Below are 11,838 nucleotides of genomic sequence, written 5' to 3'. Positions count from 1 at the left end.
GAGCAGCCCCCATTAAGTGAGCTATGGTTATATTGAAATATCCACTTGGCCACGAAATGAGTGAAGGTGGGAGGTTCCTCCTGCTAATTCTCCTCACCTTCCAATACACTTCCTGGCAACCCACAAGCGGAAAACCTCACCCTACTGTAGGCCCCCCTTCTCCCACTCTTCAGACGGCGGCGGCCCCAGGCAGGAGCGGGCTGCAGACGGGGGCCAGCCCAGGGCCTCCAGGGTACCACCTCTCTCTCGCGAGGGTCCCTGCCGTGCCCCGACTCGCCGCTGGGGGGCGCTGCGGCCCCGGCGTAGGAGCCGCCGGCGGGGCGGAGCGGGGCCGGCGGGACTGGGTGGAGGGCCCTGCGGCGGCGGAGCGCGGCGGGCTCGGCCAACACGGTAACCCGCAGGAGCCGACGAAGCGCTTGCCTGAGCGCGCGGGCGGCGGAGGCCACGGCCGCTTAGGCAGGAGCGCCGAGGCCCTGGGGGCCGCCGGAGCCAGCGGGAGCCCGTCCCCGTCGTCGCCCCTCGCCCCTACCCTGTCGCCGGCCTCGGTCCCTGCGGCGCGGACGTCCGGCGCGGGAGAGAAAGGTACCAGGCGACTTCGCCGGCTCCCTGGGATCCCCGCTTACACCAGGGTGGGCGACTGAGGTCTGGGAGGACGCTGTCGGGGGAAGGGGGCGCTGCTCCCTCGGCACCCCAGGATCGCCGACTGCCCGCGGGGGAGACCCGGACACTGCGTCTCGCCCCCTGGTCTGCGGCCTCCGAAAACGCCCGGCGCGAGGCGTTACCCCCCGGGGCGCCTCCTTCTTCTCCTGGCCTCAGTTGCCTCCCTGGAATATGGAACTTCGGGCGAGGGAGGTGGAGAACTTTCTTCTGGGGCTCGTCCCTTGTTCTCCTGCTCGCTTGCAGTTTGAAGGAAGGGCGGTGGGGGCGGGGGTCCGAGTACCCCGCGGTCTGCGGCGCGGAGGAGGGTCGGTCCCGGGCCTGCGGCCGCCTCCGAGTGACCCCGTCCCTCCCCGCCCTGGACGACCGCACTGGGGTGTAGGCGCAGGAGGAGAGGGGCCGATATTCCTTAGGAGCCCCATCGGCGAAGCCTCAGCAAGTGGCATCTCCCGGGGTCCAGGGAGCCGACGTGCTGTCTGGTTTGGGTCCAGACATCAGCTCGCCCGAGCTTATCTTGGGCATTTAAGTGTGTTGCTTCCGGTAGATCTCGGGGACAGGAGGGGAAGTGCAGCATTATTTGTGACCCGAAAGGGACACGAATGCCTCAAAGCTGGTCAAGAATGTTTCCCCCGCGAGGTAGCATGAGATGGGTCACGTGGTAGTAAAGAGCCACTTTGGGCCCGTGAGACAGAGTTCTGACTCCACCACTTGTTAGGTGTGTGACTTTGGAAAAACCACTACTGTAAACCTTAGTTTTTAGAACTCTAAACTGCAGGTATTGTACATAACCTCGTAGTGTTGTGTTCATGCAGTGAAGTGATGCAAATGAAGTGCTTGGCATTGTACTCTTGTGTGTTGGACACCTTGTTCTGCCAACCTGTTGGATGTTGAATTCATTCATGCTTAGGTTCTGTTAGGCCAGTGTAAGTGGAAAGAACTTGGGCAATGAAGACAAACACAGCTGGGTCCAAAGTGGTCCCATCCATCGTGTACTGATTGGGGGTTACTCATCCCCAAAACACCAATAGCAACCTTGGCAGGGTTTTTGTTGTTGTTGTTTTGAGACACAGTTTCCCTCTGTTGCTCAGGCTGTAAGCTTTGACCTCCTTAGCTCAAGCGATCCTCCCACCTCAGCCTGGGACTACCACACCTGGCTAATTTTGAATTTTTTTATTTTACTAGAGACAGAGTCTCACTGTGTTGCCCAAGCTAGTCTCGAACTCCTCCTGTCTCAGCCTCCCAAAGTGTTGGGATTACAGGTGTGAGCCACCATACTGGTCTGCAGCCTTGTTCTTGAGTGTAGTAGGTGTGTCTATACCGATGCATGTTACACTTTGTCATCTTTGGTATTTGTTTAGCATATGGTAACAAAAAATCTTCTAAAAATTAGGGATACAAATTAAAGCTGGGGAGCATTTTCTGCCCTCTGGGTCATACTGGAGATGAGGGAAGGGTAGAAAAGGGATGAAGAGGAATTAAAGAGACCAGAAAACAACTAGTCGCAGCGTTGGGAGGTATAAACCAATGGTAATTTTTAAAAATGCGAATTTGTGGCCGGGCGCGGTGGCTCACGCCTGTAATCCCAGCTCTCAGGGAGGCAGAGGCGGGAGGATAGCTTGAGCCCAGGAGTTCGAGACCTGCCTGGGTAATACAGCGAGACCCCGTTCTCCACAAAAAGGAAAAAAAAAAAAAATGCGAATTTGTTAACTCCTTGTTTTTTCATGGTGGCACCGAAAATTAATCTTAGTCTCCCATTTAAACTCATCAGCCTCCCCAAAGCCTTTCCAGATAAGCATATGCTCTGTGTAAAAGCAGACTGCCTGCGATCCAACTCAGCTTACAGACAAGGCACACTTCCAACTCCCAAGGCTTCTTTCTTGTATAGAGATACTGGTGCTGCCACTGTGAAATACATCATACACTCAGACAGTATAAACCTTAGAATGCAATGTAAAGAATAACAATAGATCACACTGAAGTATGTGTCACCCGGCTGAAGAACTAGAACATCCCCAGGCCCCTGGAGCCCCTGAATACCCCTCTCCATGGCCATCCACTCACTTCTCACCTCCCACCCAGGGAACCACTATTCTGGATGTTGTGTTAATTTTTTCCCTTGCTTATATGAAAAACCCTGAGGAAAGGAAGTTTCCCAACAAGCATTTCCACAATAACCTGGATTATTCTTTTTTTTTTCTTTTTTTCTCAACGAGCATTATTATTGAACTTAAAAGCAGGCTATTGAGGGTAAGATACAAACCACAAAAAAGCCAAAAGTCTTAAAGTGGGGGGATCTTTGAGTCTCTGTCTTTTTCCAGGTTTCTCCTGTCTCCCTGGCACGGCTCCCGAAGTTGTGTTCTGTCTGTGTAGGGGAGACCCAGTCTCTTCCAACATAGCTTGGAGGCTGTAATTTTAAAAGCTTTGCTTGAGTCCCTAAGAAGTGGGAAAACAGTAATTTGGGTGCATGTGTTTTAGAAGTTTTTTTAAAAATGCAAATTATCCAGAAGGCATTGTGTGGGATTTGAAGGATTAAGCTAAGAGTGACCTTTAAAAATGGTTTTAACAACCCCAATTCCTCTTTTCCTGGTTGGTATGTTTGTGTTATGGTCTTTAAGTGATTTCTTCAAGGTCACATGGCTTTCCTTGGTGAATCTTACACTATTCTATTACTTCTTGGTTAAGGCAAAGATTCTGAAACTTGGTTTCATGGAGCCCTTAGTGTCTGCGTAATTTTTTCACAATTCCCCTAGGCTTCAGTAGTTAGTAATTTTTTCATAATTCCCTTAGGCTTCAGTAGTTAGTAGTTAGGTTCAAACAACTGAATATTTACTTAGAAGTTGTTTGAAAAAATAACATACATAAAGTGAGAGAAAAAAATATTTTATGTCCTTTAAAGTCACAATTACTAACCGGATGTGTATGCCTGTACTACTTCTCAAACCTTGGGATCGTGTTGGACACTGCCACTGTCATTTCCTGTTTCACATTAATATTTCCGCTGCATTTGGCTTTTATCACAGCAACCACAGAAAACCCAGCTTTGCAAAGATGTATTGTCGTGGATAGGAATGTAACATGATCTGCTGTTGAAACTGCAAACTACCTCGAGTTAGTAGGTTCAGCAATGTCCAGACATGTTCGGTATACTGTTTTCCATGGAAATTTTCAAATTTTCTGCATTGCCTGTTTGAATTTGCTATAGTTGCACAACACCCAGTCAGGGGGTCCAAAATAGTAAACTTTGAAAACATTATGCTAGGTGAAATAAGTTAGTCACCGAAGGGACAATATTATATGATTCCGCTTATATCAGGTGCCTAGAGTAGTCATACACATGGAAACAGAAAGTAGTTCCATGGTGGTTACCAGGGGCTAGGGGAGGAGAGAATAGGGAATTCATGTGCTATTTTGCAACTTCTATGTGAGATTAATATTATTTCAAAATAAAGTTTTAAAAGTTTTAAAAAACAAGTTCTGTTGATGGTGCCCCACTGTGGGACTGTACCAAGGCACTGAGGTTAGGGACAGCAGCAGAGAAAAACTTAGGGGTGACATTACCTCTGTTTCTCGGCTCTTCCTCATCCCGTCAAGGGGGAAGAGATGGAAGAAATAGCTATGTTCTCTCTTTTTTATAGGGAAGTGTCTGCATTATTTACTAGTGGTTTCCTTTATAAACCTGAGGATCAGCTATTAAATTTCCCACTAAAACAAGAATTTTTAACCTGGGGTTCAGTGGTGGGCTACAGATACTCTAAGATCTCCCGAAATTATGTATAAGTATTTAAGTGAATGCTCTTATGTATGTTTGAGGGGGAAGAAGTTCCATAGCTTTCATCATATTCTCAAATGGTTTCCTAAGTCAAAAAAGGTTAGTAAGCACTATAAGGAAATATTTACAGAACCCTACCCACACCCACCCCATAAAAGACCCCTTTATTTGGATGTCTTATCCCGTTTCAGTTCTCTCTTATATCTTTCCCCCACCAGTTACAAGAGGCTTTCTTTCTGCTCAGACCTCAGATAAGCCTGACCAGTTCTTTTTCCTCAGAGCCCCCAGATATTCATCTGGATCCTGAAAACTCCACGACTAATTCCTCAAGAGCCACAGGAAGGCCAGGAATGAACATCTTGGAGTTCTGTATAGGGCAGATGTGACACTGAAGTCTCACAACTGCCACATCTCTCTCTGCCCTCCTTAGGGTCCAGAAAAACATGAAGTAAATGATAACACATGAGGTACACAGCTATGGAAAAACTCATGAAGATGGTACTGAATGACTGAAGTCCAGTACATTCTGCCTTGGGGGAGGCAAATTTAATTTTAAGAATGTCTTCTGGTTTACACTTTATGTTCCAAATGTATTCTAAATATAGCATATAATACATCCTACCTTGTTTCATATGCTGTGATATAGGTGAGCTATAGCATTTACACTGTGTTAGAAAAGATGTTAAATATCACAATTTACTTAATAAATAGGTCTCTACTCATTCAGACTGGTTTCATTTTCTTTTATTTTTGAGGCAAGGTCTCACTGTCACTCAGGCTAGAGTGCAGTGGTGGAATTTTGACTCACTGCAACCTCTGCCTCCTGGGTTCAAGCCATCATCTCACCTCAGCCTCCTAAGTAGCTGGGACTACAGGCACATAACACCATGCCCTGCTAATTTTTGTATTTTTGGTAGAGACAGGGTTTCACCTTGTTGCCCAGGCTTACACTGGTTTTAAACTCAGATGAATGGGGTAGGTAAGTGGCAAAAATGATAACCTGCAAGCTCTTCTTACACATATGATTCCTCAATATTTGCTTTTATCTTAGAAATACTTCAATAAATCATGATTTGAGTCTTTCACCAATACAGGTATATTCTGGTAAGGTAGGCTAACTGCTGTAACAAACATTTCCAAACCTCAGTGGTTTAATCTAGCTCACACAAGTCCAAATCAGTTATTCATGTTGGGCAGCTCTCCTGGGTAGCTGTCCTTCAGGTGACTCAGGGATCAAGGTTCCTTCCTTCTTGTGATGCCACCATCTTCATGTGGTCTCCAGAGTCACTGCAAGCGGGAAAGGAGTATGGCAAAAGGAAATCGTGTTGACTGCCTTCACCAGCAAGTGAAACACATCACTTCTGCTTACCTTCTATTGGCAAAACCAGTCACATGGCCCCACCTAGATTCAAGGAAGCTAGGAAATACAGTCCCTGGTTGGGCAACTGTTTCTTAGCAAAAATAATTTACTTTGGGAAAAGAATAGAACTATTTGGTGGATGAGTAGCCATTTTTTTTTGTACAATAAGGTGCTAGTCTTTTTACTGGTCAATTAAGTGTGACTGCCTTTATGTAATTTATTTCTCACTTTTTTTTTTTTTTAGACGAAGTCTCGCTCAGTTGCCTAGGCTGGATGGAGTGCAATGGTGCGATCTCGGCTCACTGCAACCTCCACCACCCAGGTTCAAGTGGTTCTCCTGCCTCAGCCTCCTCAGTAGCTGGGATTACAGGTGCCCACCACCGTGCCTGGCTAATTTTTGTATTTTTAGTAGAGTCGGGGTTTTGCCATGTTGACCAGGCTGGTTTCGAACTCCTGACCTCAGGTGATCTGCCCACCTCAGCCTCCTAAAGTGCTGGGTTTACAGGCGTGAGCCATTGCGCCTGGCCCTATTTCTCACTTTCTAAACATATATGTGTATGTGTATATATATGTATGTGTTTATATATATATACACACACTATATAAATAAAATGTTATGTCTTCATAGTGGAGGGTGTGGAGGAGACTTCCATACAGGAAACAAATGTATCATAATTGCCATGAGAGCAAATAAAAATGCCATTAAGCCATCTAGGTTCAGATATTTATTAGGGAATGAAGCATATTTAATTTACTCAGAATCATCCAACCATGTAAAGAATTGTACATTTGAGAAAGATGGAGCAGAGAAAGATTAGCAAAGGACAAGAATATGCATGTCTTAATGGCTTCGTTAATGTTGTCATAAGAGTTTAAAACTACTTTAGGCTGCCGGCAATAGGCTAGGTATGAAACTTATTTCCCCTTCCAAAAAAAAAGTTTTTGCCATGGAATGTGTTACATAATCACAAAGTGTATGTGTCACTTTTACTTATTTGCTCTTAAGGGAAAGTAAAGTTGTAAAATTTGGATCTGTTTGTCTTATTTGTCTGAAGTAAATTTGTGCCCAAGAGGGTGCACAGCATCAAATGGTAGACATTAAAGGATTGCAAGATCATGTGAAAGATCCCAAGACCCAGTCAGAGTCATGGAGAAACTTCAGTAATGTGCACTGATTCTAGTAATGCTTCAGCATCATTTATCCATTACTAGTTGACATTGGGCTGTTCTACCTAAGGAAAAGGCCCAAATAATTAAATTTTACCATCTTTTAAATCCTAATTTTCTTTTTTTTCTTTTTCCAAGACAGGGTCTCCTTCTGTCACCCAGGCGCGAGTGCAGTAGTGCGATATCCGCTCACTGCAAACTCCGCCTCCTGGGTTCAAGCAATTCTTGTGCCTCGGCCTCCTGAGTAGCTGGGATTACAGGTGCGCCACCACAATCGGTTAATTTTTGTATTTTTAGTAGAGACGGGGTTTTACCATGTTAGCTAGGCTGGTCTTGAACTCCTGACCTCAAGTGATCTGCCCACCTTGACCTCCCAAAGTGCTGGGATTACAGGCCTAAGCCACCACAACTGGCCTTAAATCCTAATTTTAAAATAAAGTTTCCTGTTTCATGGTGCTCATATTGGTGTAGTGAAGGAAAAAATGTTTTTTCCTCTACTCTTGTGAGTTCTCAGCTGGGACCCCTGTAACAAAACATAGATTAACAAGAGAAAAACAAATGGAAGTTTATTAACATGTATATTTCATATATACATGGGAGAAAACTCGAGAAAGAGTAATTCTCAGAAAGATTTCTTACAGCTCTGGCTTATATAGCATCTTCAACAAAGAACAGTATACTTTTAGAGAAGTGACAAGACAAAGGAAAAAGACCTTGAGTCTTTAGTGATGGCGAGTTGTAGGAAGGCAAATATATGGGGAACTAATGGCAGATAAAGGCTAGTTAGTGCAGTTTGTTATATAGATGCCTCTGGTGCCATCTCCAGGCTGATAAGGACCTAAAGCTGTCTTCTGTGACGAACCTTTATCCTTCCTGGTGGAAAAGGGAGAAGGGACACCTTTGTTAATTTATGTCTTGCTTTTAGGCAAAAGGGGAAGGCAAAGAGCTTTTCTTTTATCCACTTGTCAGTTGCCTTCAGCTCAAAGTGGCATATTAATATGCCCAAGTGGCATATTATGGAGTAGCATATCCTGATACTTTTCATTGGAATTAAAGATGCATTAGCTGGGTGTGGCAGTGAGCACCTGTAGTCCCAGCTATTTGGGAGAGGCTGAGGTGGGAGGATCGCTTGAGCCCAGGAGTTTGATGTTGCAGTGCAATATGATCATGCCTGTGCATAGCCACTGCACTCCAGCCTAGGCAACATAGCAAGACCCCATCTCGGGGAAAAAAAAAAAAAAGATATGCTAGACCAAATATTGGCAAATTATAACCATGGTCCGAATCCAGCTTGACGCCTGTTTCATTCCTTTGCATGGTGTCTGTAGCTGCTTTCAACTGCAATGGCAGAGTTAAGTAGTTTCCACAGAGACTACCTGGCCCACAAAACCTGATATATTTTACTATCTGTTTCTTTACAGAAAAACATTTGTTGAGGATGCCTTCACTAGATAGAAAATTAGTATAACTCAGTTTGATAATAACTCTGTTCCTAGTTAGAACCTACTTAATCTCTGTGGCCCACTGTTATTTCACCTCTATAGTGGGGATAAATGACCTTGAATAAGTTACTGAATTTTCTTTTTTCTCTCTCTTTTTTTTTTTTTTTTTTGAGACAGAGTCTCGCTGTGTCACCCAGGCTGGAGTGCAGTGGCGTGATCTTAGTTCGCTGCAACCTCTGCCTCCCGGGTTCAGGTGATTATCCTGCCTCAGCCTTCTGAGTAGCTGCGATTACAGGCGCCCGCCACCATGCCTGGCTAATGTTTTTGTATTTTTAGTAGAGACAGAGTTTTGCCATGTTGTCTAGGCTCGTCTGGACCTCCTGACCCCAAGTGATCTGCCCACCTTGGCCTCCCAAAGTGCTGAGATTACAGGCGTGAGCCACTGCACCCGGCCAAATTTATCTTCTTGTTAGCTATCTGTCTTCCAGTTAGCTTCCTTAGACCAATACTTCTCAAACTTATCATGTATATATCAACAAAAAAAGCCAAACTCTTGTAAAGTATTTAAAGAGGTTTATTCTGAGCTAACTATGAGTGACCATGGCCTTGGTTTTCTTTTCTTTCCTTTTTTTTTTGAGACAGAGTTTCACTCTTATTGCCCAGGCTGGAGTGCAATGGCATCATCTTGGCTCACTGTAACCTCTGCCTCCTGGATTCCAGAGATTCTCCTGCCTCAGCCTCCAGAGTAGCTGGGATTACAGGCATGCGTCACCACACCTGGCTAACTTTGTATTTTTAGTAGAGATGGGGTTTCACCATGTAGGTCAGGCTGGTCTCAAACTCCTGACCTCAGGTGATCTGCCCGCCTCGGCCTCCCAAAGTGTTGGGATTACAGGCACACGCTCCCATGCCCAGTTAATTTTTGTATTTTTAGTAGAGACGGGGTTTCGCCATGTTCCCCTAGACTGGTCTCAAACTCCTGGGCTCAAGCAATCCACCTGCCTCGGCCTCCCAAAGTGCTGGGATTACAGGCCTGAGCCACTGCGCCCAGCCCGTCAGCTTGGTTTTATACATTTGGGGAGACATAGACACCAATCAGGCTGGGTGAGGTGGCTTATGCCTATAGTCGCAGCACTTTGGGAGGCTAAGGCAGTCAGATTGCTTGAGCCCGGGAGTTCACGACCAGCCTGTGCAACATGGTGAAAGCCCATCTATTTAAAAAAAAAAAAATTAGCCAGGCATGGCGGTGCATGTTTGTAGTCCCAGCTATTCAGGAGTCTGAGGTAAGAGGATCGCTTGAGCCTGGGAGCTCGAGACTCCAGTGAGCCAAGACTGGCACCACTGCACTCCAACAGAGTGTAAGACCCTGGGCAACAGAGCAAAACCCTGTCTCAAAAAAAAAAAAAAAAACAAAACAAAAGGCACCAATCAGTATCTGTGAGGTGTATTGGTTTGGTTCAAAGTTTTTCTCGTTGGCAATTGGTTGCAAAAGTTATTATCTAAAGACCTGGAATCAATAGACGGAAGTCCCTGGGTTAAGATAAGGGGTTGTGGAGGCCAAGGTTCTTCTTATGTAGGTGAAGTCTCACAGGTGGCCACCGGTAGAGACCATAGATGGCAAATGTTTTCTATTTAAACCTTTAAAAGATGTTGGACTCTCAGTTGATCTGTTCAGGATATGGAGGGACTAGAGGGGGTAAGATCTAGTTATGTTAATAGAGATTCTTTGCAGAAGCAATTTTCCCCCCACAAAAGATGGCTCTGTAGGGCCATTTCAAAATATGGCAAAGAAACATATTTTGGGATAAAATACTTTGATTTTCTTCTTTATCTGTCATGTGATACTAGAGTCAGATTGGAAATTGGTACCTTATTGCTACAAAGAATCTGTTTTGCAGTCTTAAGATCTCTGTTTTAATGTTAATGCTGGTCAGTGGTGCCTGAACTCCAAAAGGGAGAGGGTATAATGAAGCACATCTGCTTTTCCCACCCCACCTGTTTTCAGGTTTCTTTGGAATCCCTTGGCCCAGGTGGGGTGAGGGGATCCATTCAGTTGGTTGGGGAGCTTAGAATTTTATTTTTGGTTTAAATGTAAGAATAATCTGGGGAATATATTAAAATTTGGGAATTCTCAGCCTTACTCCATTGATTCTAATTCACTAGGTCTGGGGAGGCACACATTTAACAATCACCCCAGATTCTGATGAGGTGACCTGTGGTCCACACTTTATTTTGTTTTTTGAGACAGGGTCTCACTCTATGACCCAGGCTGGAATCCAGAGGTGTGATCATGGCTCTGTAGCCTCGACCTCTCAGGTTCAAGCGATCCTCCCACTTCAGCCTCCCATCTCAGCCACCCGAGTAGCTGGGACTACAGGCGCATGCCACTACGCCTGCTAATTTTTGTATTTTTTGTAGAGATGAAATTTTGCCATGTTGCCGAGGCTGACACTCTTTAAATAATTTGAGTCCTTATGGCAACTTGTCTTTTGGTTCCTAAAAATAGTTTGTTTCATAGCTCTAGATAAAGTTCTTGTCTCAACCAGCATTGAAGCCTTGCCTATCTGGCAGGAGAGCTTGGAACCAAGAGGGGAATGCCCAGTGGCATTAGTCATTAGCTTCTGAACAGAGCAGTAGGCTTGTCCTATAAATCAGATCACTCACTCTCTGAGGTTACCTATAGAGATCTCTGCAGCTTCGCTTCCAAATAGAAATGATAGAAAAAGTTGGCACTGGGGCTTTAGTGAATGTGAATGGTTTATATCGGAGCTCAGTTTGCCTCTTGATGCTAAGAGAGGACAAATTAAAGTTAAAATGAGCACTGTGGCCCTGGATTAGCCATCTTTTTAAAAAATCAAGGTAAAAGTTAATAAAAGAAAGAGCTTTGATAAGAGGAAGGACCTAAGTCCAGGCACTTTAAGAACAAACACTTGTTTGTTTATAATTTTCTGAATCTCCAGAGTATACTGTCCTGAGTTACATAATATCTATTGAATGGCTTGCTCACTGAAGTCTTTGTTTTCCTCCATTTGCTGTTCAAAAACTTAGGAGAGAGCTGCAGATTGGTAATGAATAACAGCAAAACCCCCTGGCACCTGTTGGATTTTATACAAAACCAAAAAAGTTAAAACTTGAAGGAAGAATGACAGAACCTCACATCTCCAGTACCTGATATGATTGAAGTTAGGTTGCTACTGTTTAGAAGCACTGTTTTAAAACTGAGGTTTGATGCCTTAAAACATTTTTCATCTTTGCTACCCTGCTGAAATAAAATCTAAAAGTTTCATTGGGTGTAAGCCAGGGTATATTGTACTTTGAAATATAAACAAACATTTTATCATCCAATGACAGACTTATAACTAATTAGATATTTTCCTGTTGGGATATATCCAGGGAAACTGATTTCAAAAACTGTTTTTTTTTTTTTTTTTTTTTTTTTTTTT

The 11,838-nt window shown here is 44.5% G+C and overlaps 1 protein-coding gene across 5 annotated transcripts in view; it reads left to right on the top strand.

Annotated features, from left to right (window-relative positions):
* Positions 1–371: 371 nt before the first annotated feature.
* Positions 372–11,838, top strand: part of ANKRD6 (ankyrin repeat domain 6) — a 211,739-nt gene continuing 200,272 nt past the window's right edge. For 4 of the 5 annotated variants that reach the window (XM_017876798.1, XM_017876796.1, XM_017876797.1 and 1 more), the window contains exon 1: positions 372–582. The gene's annotated coding sequence lies outside the window, so the exon portion shown is untranslated. The remainder of the gene's footprint in view (positions 583–11,838) is intronic. The other variant, XM_017876793.1, reaches the window with a different exon arrangement.

The sequence above is a fragment of the Rhinopithecus bieti genome, unplaced genomic scaffold, assembly GCF_001698545.2.
Source record: "Rhinopithecus bieti isolate Rb0 unplaced genomic scaffold, ASM169854v2 scaffold_10354, whole genome shotgun sequence".
In the NCBI taxonomy this organism is placed as follows: Eukaryota; Metazoa; Chordata; class Mammalia; order Primates; family Cercopithecidae; genus Rhinopithecus; species Rhinopithecus bieti.
The sequence above is the reverse complement of the archived record's forward strand: the minus strand, read 5'-3'. Positions and strand labels throughout refer to the sequence as shown.